We start from the raw sequence: 12,428 nt of genomic DNA on the forward strand, positions 1-12,428 counted from the left end.
CCAGACAAACTTCGCCCCCACCAGCTTCACTGACGCCTTTACTCCGTGCGTGGATGGCATCAAACACCTGGCGACGCCAGCCGGCAGGTACCATAGGGCGGGGCTGACCTGTTGAGACATCGCAGAGGAGCGGAACGTTGCAGCCATGAAACGCCACGTCCTGCAGCTGCAACCCTATAGCGGCAGTCCTATACTCTTGGACCTCTACATCAGTCTGCTGGTCGACGGCCATCACTGCATAATCCACCTGCGCTCACAGCTGCCACCGAACGCTGAGGCAGCCGGTTCCCTGCCGGGAATGCGCACGGCGGCGTGCAGCGCTTCGCCCGGGACCCGAAATGGTGGTGAAAAAAACACAGTCCGCCGTCGTCCTTACGCCGCTTCCCGGCTGCAGCGACTGCAGCATGTATGTTCCCCTCCGGCTGGCATTGCAGCCCCGGCGGGCAGGCAGCATGGACTCCGAGCGGTCATGACGCGAGCCAGATCCTGTCGGCCTCCTCCACCAGACCCCGGTAGTCCGTAGTCTGCACCAGCGGTGAGGTAGCCAAGGCCGTGTGTCCTGGAGGCGGCAGCTGGCGCAGGAACAGCTGTGTGAAGAGGAAGGAGGCATCCCCAGATCCCAGCAGCGCTAGCATGTTCTCCATCAGCTCTGTGGGCATGCTGTCCCCTAAGCGGCGAAGGGACAGCAGCTGCTCTGCATGCTCCGTGTCCGACAACTGAAAGAGCTGGAAGAGCTGCGCCTTCAGGGCGGCGTACCTGTCCTGCGCCGGTGGGTCGGCAATAGGCACCTGGGACGTTACTTCAAAAGCAGCTTCCACCTCAGTCAAACAACCTACGTCAGTCGAGTCTCTGGACCACAGTGTTTCTGGTACTGTTTTTAACATGTCCTCTGTCCCCTGAGCATCAGTCATTTCCCGTCCATGATCTCTAGTCAGCCATTCGTGGTCTGCAGTCGAATACTCTGAACCAGTCAAAGTGAGTTTATACATTTTCGTAGTTTTGGAGTACTTTACCTGTGGATGAAATGTGTCTTCCCAGTCAACTGCCTTGTCACCCTTCTCAACCATCGGTCCCAACTCCTTAGCCTCATGTCCATGCGCCAACAACATAGAAACATGTGGGGTTGTGTCGTTTTTATACCATGGTTTTAAGTCCCCCGGAAGGATGGCAGATGCTGCTACACCCTCCTGTCCTATAAAGATGTCTTTTGTGGTGAATCTCCAATTTGTGTTTTGTAGGTGTGTCAAAAAAATCATGTTCATAATGTAAATCTTGGTGTCTGTCATAAAACAATGTGCAATGTAGGGGATCTGCAGGAGGCATGTAGGGATTCAGTATTGAGGTGGAGTCTGGTGTTTCCAGGAGGAGCCAATAGATCATGGCCCCCCTCTTGAGTCGAAGATATGAACTAATAATAATAGGCATTGGTTTTATATAGCGCTTTTCAGGACACTCAAAGACACTTTACATAGCATTGCATTATTCATTCTCTCCATACTGGGTGGTGGTGAGCTACTACTGTAGCCACAGCTGCCCTGGGGCAGACTGACAGAAGCGAGGCTGCCAATCTGCACCATCGGCCCCTCCAACCACCACCAACTCTCACAACTTTCATACTCGGCAAGGTGGGTGAAGTGTCTTGCCCAAGGACACAACAACAGTTTTACGCCTGCGGGAGCGGGGATCGAACCACCAACCTTCCAGTTATAAGACAACCTGCTCTACCAACTGAGCTACTGTCGCCGCTGTGGCAACATTGTTTTCATCGTCCCCAAAAGTTGTTGACTTTGCCCACCTGGAAGAGTCATTGTTACTCCATCAGCCGTGCATGAAATTTGGACGTTGAGTTTTATCAACAAGTCCCTCCCCAATAAGTTTATTGGGCATCCTGGAGAATAGATGAACGGATGTCGGTGTTTCTGGTTGCCCAGCTGGACTGGCAGCGGTTTCGTGAATTGGCAGGTGTTTGATGTCCCAGAGAATCCCATTAAGTTGACAGTCTTGTGCAAGAGTGGTGGTGGTGTGTGACTGTTCACAGTGGAATATGTTGCACCTGTATCCACCATAAACTGCAACTTCTGTCCATCAACTGTCATAGAGACCATCGGTTCTGCCATTGCCTCTGGTCCAAGCTCCTCTAGGCACCCCTAGGGGAGTTGGCTTCCCCCTGTTGCTTCAGGCGGTGGTGGTGGCATCAGCTGGGAGTTTGGTGGTGCTGGAAGTTCCCCATAACCTCCCCTTTGGCTCCTCCTTCTTTTGTTGTGCGGGCATTCCCTTGCCCAGTGGCCTGGCTGTCCACAGCAGCTGCATCTGTCCTGCTGACTCCCACCATCTCTGCTGTCCCCCTCTTCTGCCTCTGGGTCCTACTCCTCGTCCCTCTCCTCCATTTCCCCAGTTACCATGACCCTGTGGTGATTGCTGGTAGTGGTGATTTGGTGGTGGTTGTGGTGGAGGAGGGGAAGTGCTGTAATGGCTGTGCCTGCTGTTGTGACATTTGTTTCTTTGGTGCTGATGTGGCTTGTTTCAGATTCTGTATAAGGGGCTCCACAGGGGCCCCTTATACAGCTCTTCCTTCTTCTTGTTCTGCTCCTGCTCCTGTTTGCGTCCCGCCCCCTCTGCAGCAGTGTGCGCTTGCAGCAACGCATTCATAAACGACAACACTTCTTCTCATCTTTCCCTCTTTTTTCTAATCTTTCCCTTCATCAGCAGTCCAGCAGCCTGTTCTTCTCTCATCAGCTCGCCTTTCTTTCCCTTCAGCTTTTTTATCATTTCTCTACACCACAGTGACATAGTCACAGCATCTTCGTTCGGCGGGCAACAATTAGTTTCCTGCCACACTTTGATCCTTTCTTTCGCCTGTTTCCCATAACTGTTTCCCAACTGTTGCTCCCTTGTGCCCCCTGCGGCACTTTTCCAGAAATCTCCACACATTTTTACAGTATTTTCCAAATGGGAACACACGTCCGGTGTGATCCTCAACCCATTTCACACCCAACTCCTTTATAACATCATCAAGTTCACCATCCATTTTATCTTTTAACCTTTAACCTACCCTGACGTCCCTGAAGTAAAAATGTAAAAAATGAGGCCTGTTATCCGCTGGTAATCCTTTTTCCAACCAGCTTCCTACCCTGACGTCCCTGAAGACGCAGGTAAAAAATGAGGCCTGTTATCCACTGGTAATCCTTTTTCCAACCAGCTTCCTACCCTGATGTCCCTGAAGACGCAGGTAAAAATGAGACCTTGCACAACAGCAAAATTTGCCTCTACAACATTTAAACCGCAGGTGCCAGCACAAACAAACTTCAAAACCGTCAATCTAGTTGTTGCCAATTGGATACTTTTACAACAGGTAGTATCCTTACCTTTTAGTTGCTGGCCAGCTGGTTGTGATGTTGGTGCCTTCTCCGCCTCCTTATTCCGCCTCCGGGATCCTGTTCGTGACACCAATTGGTAGGACGGAGTTTTCTTCCCTCCGGTGCCGGGCTGGGCTCCCCTCCGATTGCTCCTCGTACCCTACACATTCTTTCTTGGATCCCAAATAGAGTGCAGAAATAAAGAGTCACAATGCACATTTCCAATGCTGATTACAATTTATTTGTGCGAAGCCTCTAGACAGAATTCTGGTCCTCTGCGTCCCTTGTCTGTCCGCAAACAGCCCTCACTGACAGAGTCAGAGCAAAAGGTGATGTCTAATCTAATGTGTGTGTATTTATGAAGTCTTCTGCTCACAGGCAGGGTGATATTTTCATTCTTCCGAGTCACACATCCCTGGAGCTGGTTTGGGCTGGTTTGGCCTCTGCTTCTCTCGCACTGATGTGGATAAGGTGTTCCTCCTGTTGTCCCAGCACAGCTGCTCCGTGCCTGATAAGGAGTTGTTTTTCTGCACAGAGATACTCAAAGATTCCTTGCATGAACATTAGCGTATGTCTGATTAGGCGAGCAAGATTATAAGTCACAAGCTGCATTTCTCCATAATATCAAATAGGTCAGAAGACAGTAGAATAGTAATAGAAGTTGTAAATTTCCACAATCCCCCCTCTTGACCTAAGCTAGGCTTAGACTGTGTCAGGACCCTGGTGGACGGATCATACTGGGCTCTAAGACTTTCTTATTTTTTGTGCCCTCAGTTCAGACTTGATGGGGGATGATTGGTCAAAATCTTTGTGTTTTGTTTGATAGTGGCATTTCACATTGCCACTTTTAATGAGTGCCACCGTCTCTGAACATATCAGACACAGAGGTTTTGTGCTCCCACAGGGCAGAATGAACGCAAACGAGTCTGTCCACTCCGGGTTGAAGGCTCTGTTTTTGCCGTCCACTTCTCTTTTTTTAGACAGCACCATTTGCAATTTTTCTGGTGTTGTTCAAGGCTCACCAGTATCTCTGGATTTTATGATCTCCCTATCTGGCTCACACGTCCCTTCATCTTCCTATCGGTATTGCTTTATTTCTTTTTCTTTACTGCTTGTCCTCTCGTCTGTCCGACGTCAACTGTTGCTGGCCGGAACACACAGACCGGTGATGTTCAGCACCTGAAACACAGAGATTCATTGGTTGAGTAGCATCATGTGGGATAGCTTAAGTCGTACGTAACTGGTCTGTGTATTTTCTGAGCCGACAAACTAATACCGTAAACACTAGAAAAGCAGCGCCGGTAAAATAGAAGCCAGCTGACAAACTAATGCCATAAACACTGGAAAAGCTGCACCAGTAAAAGAGAAGCAACTCGTCAAATTTAAACCCTGTTTTTTACAAGTCCCGGTCCATATCAGATGAAGTCTGGGTCCGGATTCGGACCGCGGTCCACCAGTTAGTAACCCCTGCTCTAAAACAAGCTTTCTCTGGGGGTCCTTATTGACCTCCATCAGTCCAAACAGAGTGTAGAAAGATGTGGAAAGATCTATATTCAGTCAACAGATCTGCAACTTTTATGAGGGGAGCTGAGCTATACTGATGGCTGAGGCAGAATCTCAAATTAACTGTGATGGCCCTGATGCATATTGAACACTCTGCGGGAGAGACTCAGGCTGTTATCTCATCTTTATTGCACCATGCAAATATTCCCAGGTCTTATCACAGACAGCATGGTGGAAGAGAGGGGAGCTGCAGGAGTAGGAGGAGGGGTAGTGTCCATTAGCCTGAAGTACAAGCTAATCCACTGCTTCATTCAGTCTCAAGCAAACACATGCTCTTGCTCTGGAGTATTGCTATCACAATGTAGACAGCCTGGTGTCATCTGCTAAAGTGATTCCAAATGGGGTAGATCGAAGGGGAAACAACTGAAGCATCACTAAACAAACACTACTGATAGTGGGCACTGATCATAACTGAGCCCTGAGCACTGTGGATGTACTTTTCCTTGACGAGGAACTGACTGGTGAAATTATCTCTTCACATAAATCATTGCCATCTTCGTAAAGAGTTTGTTGGTTGTTATAGGTGTGATTAGCCAAAGTTGCTAGCAGAGCTGGTGAAAAGAACCACCGTATTAGTTGAGATACTGAGGTTTTAAAAAGGACTCAATCCCTCACCAACTGTGAGAGGCATGTAACATGAAGTCTGAACAGAGTATAATCCTTCCTGTAAACAGTGTGATCTTCAGATCCTGATCTGATGGGGTTCATTCAGAAAGAACCAGGGGGCTGATTTTTGTCCATGTTCGCACAGGTTCTGATCACCGTCTCTGTAATCGGTGTCAGATTCTCCTCACTGAACTTGCCTGTCAGGTAATGTTACCATGTCTTGCTTCATGATTTTGAGAGAAAAATATGGATGTATAAGCTGGGCAAGAAAGATTGACAAGAAATTTTCCTCTCAAACATAAAATTGTCTTTTCCTGATCAGACTCTGAAGAAAGAGGAAGGTTGTATTTTACTTTCTGAAGAGACACATCCAGCAAAAAAGTCATCTTCAATACTTACCACTATAGCTGGAAGTGGAATCAAATCATCACGTCACAAGCCTTAGAGCATGTTATCATGGAAAAAAAGTCAATATGGGGTTAGTGCAGAAGGGTTTTTTTGTTTGTGTGTTTGTTGTGGGGGGTTTATTGTGGTTAAATGCTGACATAATGACTTTGTAGTTCACAGAAATAATATTTTCTGTTGCCATGCATCAGTAATGACCTCCGGTCTCACCCCATCCTGGGCAGGAGACTCGGCCTGAAAGCTGAGAGGGTGAGACTGGTGGGACTAGATCTCCCCCCGGCTGTGGTATCCACCATCCAGAGCGTCAGAGCCCCCTCTACTGTCAAGGCCTACAGGTCTCGGTGGCACCTCTTCACGTCGTGGTGCTCGGAGAGGGGTCTGGACCCGGTCTCCTGCGCTATCGGTGGGGTATTGGAGTTTCTCCAGGCCCTGCTGGACAGCGGTGGCGCTGCATCCACACTGTGGTGTTTGCATCAGCCATTGCGACGGGCCATGACGGCTTCGGCTGCTTTTCAGCACGCAATCACCCGCTGGTGAAGCAGTTTCTGCGTGGGGTGTGTCAGCTATGGCCGTCCCCCTAGACATGTGGTTTCCCCGTGGGACCTCCACACGGTGTTAAACGGTCTGAAGGGACCCCCCTTTGAGCCTTTGGAGCAGGCGGAGGACCGTTTTCTGTCCTTAAAGGCTGCCCTTCTGTTGATGCTGGCATCCGCCAAGAGGGTTGGGGATCTCTGGGCCCTGTCGGTCCATCCCTCCTGCATGGTGTTCAGTCAGGATGGGGGACTGGTGCATCTTTAGTTAGAGACGTGAAGCTGCCAGCGGTGAAGGTTAGGTGTTACCCGGGGGCCAGAGTGGGTGACATCGAGGGGAACCTTAGGCTTTTAAAACAGGAAGGTAGGAGATTCCGTCGAGTCGTGATTCATGCGGGTGGTAATGATACCCAGCGGAGACAATCAGAGGTGCTCAAATTACAAGTAGCCTCAGTGTGTGAATTGGCTAAGTCGATGTCTGATGCTGTAATATTCTCTGGTCCCCTGCCCAATTTGGTCAATGATGAAATGTATAGCCGACTTTCATCATTCAATCGCTGGTTGTCTAGATGGAGTGAGGAAAACGGAGTTATTTTTCTAAACAACTGGTGCACCTTCTGGGGAAAGCCTGGGCTCATCCACAGGGACGGCATCCACCCAACTTTGGATGGTGCAGCCCTTTTAGCTCACAATATGGCTGATCGGCTTCGTACCCTAAATTGACAATCCAGCTATGAGCCCTGGGTGCAGAGCAGTTGTGTAGAACGCTCCTCTGTTGATCTTGTTGATCCCGTCACTAATCCTGCTCCCGGATTTTTACAAGTCAAGCATGGAGGTTTACCTAGGCAAACAGAGACTGTGCCTGTCCATAGTGTTCAAAGCATTAGAAAAAAGTCAATGGGTAAAAAGCTTAACACCTGTACGAGACAGAATAACTCTTCCAGTAGGAAATACATAAAATGTGGTCTACTAAACATTAGAGCAATCTCCACTAAATCTCTGTTAGTTAATGACCTTATCGGTGACAATAACACTGATCTCCTTGCTCTAACAGAAACTTGGCTTCAGCAAGATGACTATGTGAGGCTTAATGAATGTACCCCTCCAACCTATGTTAATTTCCAAACAGCTAGATCAACAGGTGGAGGTGGAGGTGTGGCAGTGATATCGCACTCCAGTCTTCTTCTTAAACCCAAAACTAATGTTAAATTCAACTCTTTTGAAAGCTTAATACTAACGCTTACTTGTCCAAATTGGAAGAATCAAAAAGCTGTGCTATTAATTATTGTGTATCGACCTCCTGGTCTTTACTCTGATTTTTTAACTGAGTTCTCAGAGTTTTTAGGCAATATAGTATTGGCTCATAACAAGATCCTTATAATAGGTGACTTTAACATCCACGTGGATGATTCTGGTGACAGTTTGAGTAATGCGTTTATTGCAGTATTAGATAGTATCGGTTTCACTCAAAATGTTGATGAATCCACTCATAGTCACAAGCACACCCTGGATCTGGTCTTAACATATGGGATAGAGGTCAGTGACCTAAATGTTCTCCCTCAGAACCCCATACTCTCAGACTATTTCTTAATTACTTTTCAGGTTTTGATTGAAGACTACTCTGCTCAAAAAGATAAAATTCAGCTGATACGGACATTATCTGAAAAATCTGTGGCTCGGTACAAAAAATTGATCCAGCCTGCATTTGCTGCATTATCTTGTGAACTCACAGAAATGAGCTTATTGACCAGTGGTGATAATAGTGATCAGTTTGTTGACAGTGCTATGCACTCACTAAAATCTGCCCTTGACGTAGTGGCCCCATTGCAGCTGAAAACCAATCGACCCAGGCGCGTTGCTCCATGGTTTAATTCTGAAACCTGTGTTCTCAAACAGAAAACTCGGCAATTAGAAAGACTGTGGCGTAAATCTAAATCGGAACAATCTCTGAAGGCTTGGAAATGCAGCTTGCTAAGCTATAAACAAACTCTTTTTAAAGCCAAGACATTATATTACTCTTGTTTAATAGAAATAAACAAAAATAACCCTCAGTTTCTGTTCAACACTGTAGCCAGACTGACAAACAGTCATACTGTAGTGGAACCAGTAATCCCAGAATCTTTAAACTGCCATGACTTTCTTAAATTCTTTAATGATAAAATCATAACCATCAGAGGTAAAATCAATGAAGCGCTTTCCTCAGATCAAGCTCAGGGAAACCAGCCACTGCCGCCACCTGAAATACCTGAAATACTAGATAGTTTCTCACCAGTACATGGGTCTGAGATTATTTCGATTGTAATGTCTTCTAAAACTTCGACCTGTCTCCCAGATCCAATTCCAACTAAGCTTTTCAAAGATATTCTTCCAGTTATTTTAAATACGATCATAACTATAATAAATACGTCTCTAGAAATTGGCTATGTGCCACAGTCATTTAAATTCGCAGTAATCAAACCAATGCTGAAAAAAACCTAATCTTGATCCTGATATTCTAGCCAACTACAGACTGATATCAAATCTACCTTTTATTTCAAAAGTCCTGGAAAAAGTTGTGGTTATACAGCTTTGCCGCCACCTACAGGACAATAGTTTATTTGAGAAATTTCAGTCAGGATAAAGAGCTTATCACAGCACTGAGACTGCGTTAGTTAAAGTCACTAATGACTTGCTATTGGCGGCTGACGCAGGCCTAGTCTCAATCCTGGTTCTCCTAGACCTCAGTGCAGCTTTTGATACAACTGACCACAATATTCTCCTGCAGAGGTTAAAATGCGAGGTTGGCATCAGAGGAAAAGCCCTCTGGTTCAAATCCTATTTATTTAATAGGTACCAATTTATTCACGTTAACCAACAGACCTCACCGTGCTCCCAGGTCAGTTATGGGGTTCCTCAAGGGTCCATGCTCGGGCCAATTTTATTTCTGTTATATATGCTTCCTTTAGGGAACATAATTAGAAGTCACGATATCAATTTTCATTGCTATGCAGATGACACACAAGTGTATTTATCTATGAAACCTGATCAAACTGATCAAATAGACAGACTCAGTGACTGTAGCAGACAAATTAAATCCTGGATGACTACGAACTATCTCCATCCTAATCCTGGCAAAACAGATGTCATTATACTAGGCCCCCATAAACTGAGAGAGTGCCTATCTGAACAGATTATCACCTTAGATAACGTCAGTGTATCCTCCTCCTCTACTGTCAGGAACCTCGGGGTCTTATTTGATCAGGATATCTCCTTTAAAGCACACATCAACCTGGCTTGTAAAACAGCATATTTCCACTTGCGCAACATAGCTAAAATAAGAAACATTCTACCTAGAAGCGATGCGGAAAAACTCATCCATGCATTTGTTTCCACTAAACTGGACTACTGCAACTCCCTTCTTGCAGCCTGCCCAAAAAGTGCATTAAAAAACTTTCAGTTGGTTCAAAATGCGGCCGCCAGATTATTAACCGGAACTAGAAGACGTGAACACATTACTCCCGTTCTAAAATCTCTTCACTGGCTTCCTGTCGAGTTTAGAGTTAGATTTAAAATCCTTCTCCTCACTTACGAAATCCTAAATGGGATGGCTCCGACCTATCTCCAAGATGCTTTAACGCCTTATCAACCAATCAGAGCACGTCACTCTCAAAATGCAGGGTTACTGGTGACTCCTAGGGTCTCTAAATGGACACTAGGTGGAAGAGCCTTGAGCTATCAGGCACCGTTTTTATGGAACCAGCTTCCAAGTGGTGTCAAAGAGGCAGACACAGTCTCCACATTTAAGGTTAGGCTCAAGACGTTTCTCTTCGATGCAGCCTATGATCAGGTCAGCCAAGGATTCTAAACTAAACTAAACTAAACTAAACTAAACTAAACTAAACTAAACTAAACTAAACTAAACTAAACTATACTGACTAAATACTAGTTTAAATACTAAACTATTCACAAAGCTGCCCTAGGAGCTAGAATGCTGTGGGAAGTACGGTGCACTGAGCCCTATCCTCTAATGTCTGAATGTTATTCCCTTTAGTCCGTTCATTGCTTTTCACCTGTTGTCACCCCCTTCGAGGGGAAGTCTCAGTTGCTCAGTTGAGTTTCAGTTGCTGACTCCACTATTACAAGGGCCTACGAACAAGCTCCGTCTGGACCGGGAGGACACTCCTGTCGGTGCTGCCCGCGGACTGGCTTTGGTTCTTCTTCTGGGATCCGTTCTTGTGCTGGACCATACAACGGACTGTACTCAACATTGTCCTAGGCTTTACTTCTTATTGTCTCATGCTAGCTGTTGCCAAAGCTGTCCGTCCCTGGGAGAGGGATCCCTCCATACTGTGGTTCTCCCCAAGATTTCTTCTTTTCCCACTGGGTTTCTGGAGTGTTTTCTTGCCGGATGTGAGGGTCTAAGGCAGTGGTTGCTTCGTTTTGTCTCGTTACTGTGAATTTGACATATTAACATTATGCTTATTCACTGTTTTTATTTTTACCAACCAATGTAACATCTTGAAGCCCTCTGAGGCAACTGTTGTTGTGATACTGGGCTATACAAAAATAAATTGATTGATTGATTGATTGATCTTTGGCCCAATCTGGCCATTCATCCCAAGGTGATCACTTCGGACTTTCGGTCGAGAGTGGTCCGGATCAGGACACTTGGATCCTTGCCTGGCTCATCAAGGGACGACTCTCGGCTTGTAGTTGCTGTGTCCGGTCAGGGCTCTTCGTTGCTACGTTGAGTGCTCAGCCGGCTTTCGCACTATGGACCAGCTGTTTGTGCGGTTCGGGACCAGGGGGCGTGGAGCCTACTGGTCCTCTCAGCGTCTCGCCCACTGGGTGGGGGGCGCTATTGCAACTACCTACGAGTCGCTGAATCACCCGCCGCCGGTGGTGATTCACACTCATTCGACGTGGAGCATGGCCGCTTCTGCGTTGTGACTTGGCTTCTCGGCCAGCGCATGTGTGCTGTTGTTACGGTGCTTGGACATGTCTGCGGGCGGTGCCTCGGTGCGAGGCTGCCTGCTGCTTGTGTCTTTGAGGTTTGGTGTGGCGGTACTGGACGTACGGCCTGCCTACTTACTTTCCGCACCAATCCTATCAGCATGGCAGCTGAGAGTACATTCATCCCTAAGGCCTCCGCCTTGGTGAGTACCAATAGCGAAGCCCTTCAGTGAGCTAAGCACCACACGAAGTAGAATTAGTAGTTACTAAACGTAACTCCAGTTCTACAAGTGTGTGTGTGCCCACCTACCTGCAAGCCCAGCTGACCTGCTTCCTTTTCTACTGGCTGTTTCAGAAGAAGGAAGTGGAGCGGGCGCACGCTGATTATTTCCCCTTGGTGAGGGGCGTGGCAGTGTGGCAGCGCATGTACGGGATCGGCACGTTGTTTTCGGATCTGTCTCAGTGATTGGCTGGCGCCAGAGAGGAGTACCAATAGCGAAGCCCGTAGGTGGGCACGCACACACTCGTAGAACTAGAGTCATGTTTAGTAACTACTAATTATTGATATTTGGACAATGCACCCTTCAGTAGTCATGTTTGATAGGATGTTCTTTAATTTACCTGCATTTGTACTTCATGCCACTAGATGTGCTGTTTGTATGTTGAACATTATTTTTTACACAGACACCACTGAAGAAGAATGGGCCCAGAAGGAAAGGCTCTCGCTGCATGTTCTTAGAAAAAGTAAGTTAGCGGGCAAACGATGCACCAGAAGAATTTATAGCATGTTCAATGATGTGATGCACCGCTTTTTGATAAAGAGATGGACTGAATTATTGTTTCAGCACATTTTTTTCACATAGTATAAACCGTATCAGTTTTTGGTGCCGAAACCCGGGAAGCGGGGACAAATGATATTAATGTTTTGATAACTGCTGCTGTTGACAGTCTTCTTCCACGCAGCTGAAGAGGAAAGATGTTGGAGCAGTTTCAGAGACTGATACAGAAGTGGACAGTATTACGTGCATCTGTCATG

Source organism: Salarias fasciatus, chromosome 15 (genome assembly GCF_902148845.1).
Source record: "Salarias fasciatus chromosome 15, fSalaFa1.1, whole genome shotgun sequence".
NCBI lineage: Eukaryota > Metazoa > Chordata > Actinopteri > Blenniiformes > Blenniidae > Salarias > Salarias fasciatus.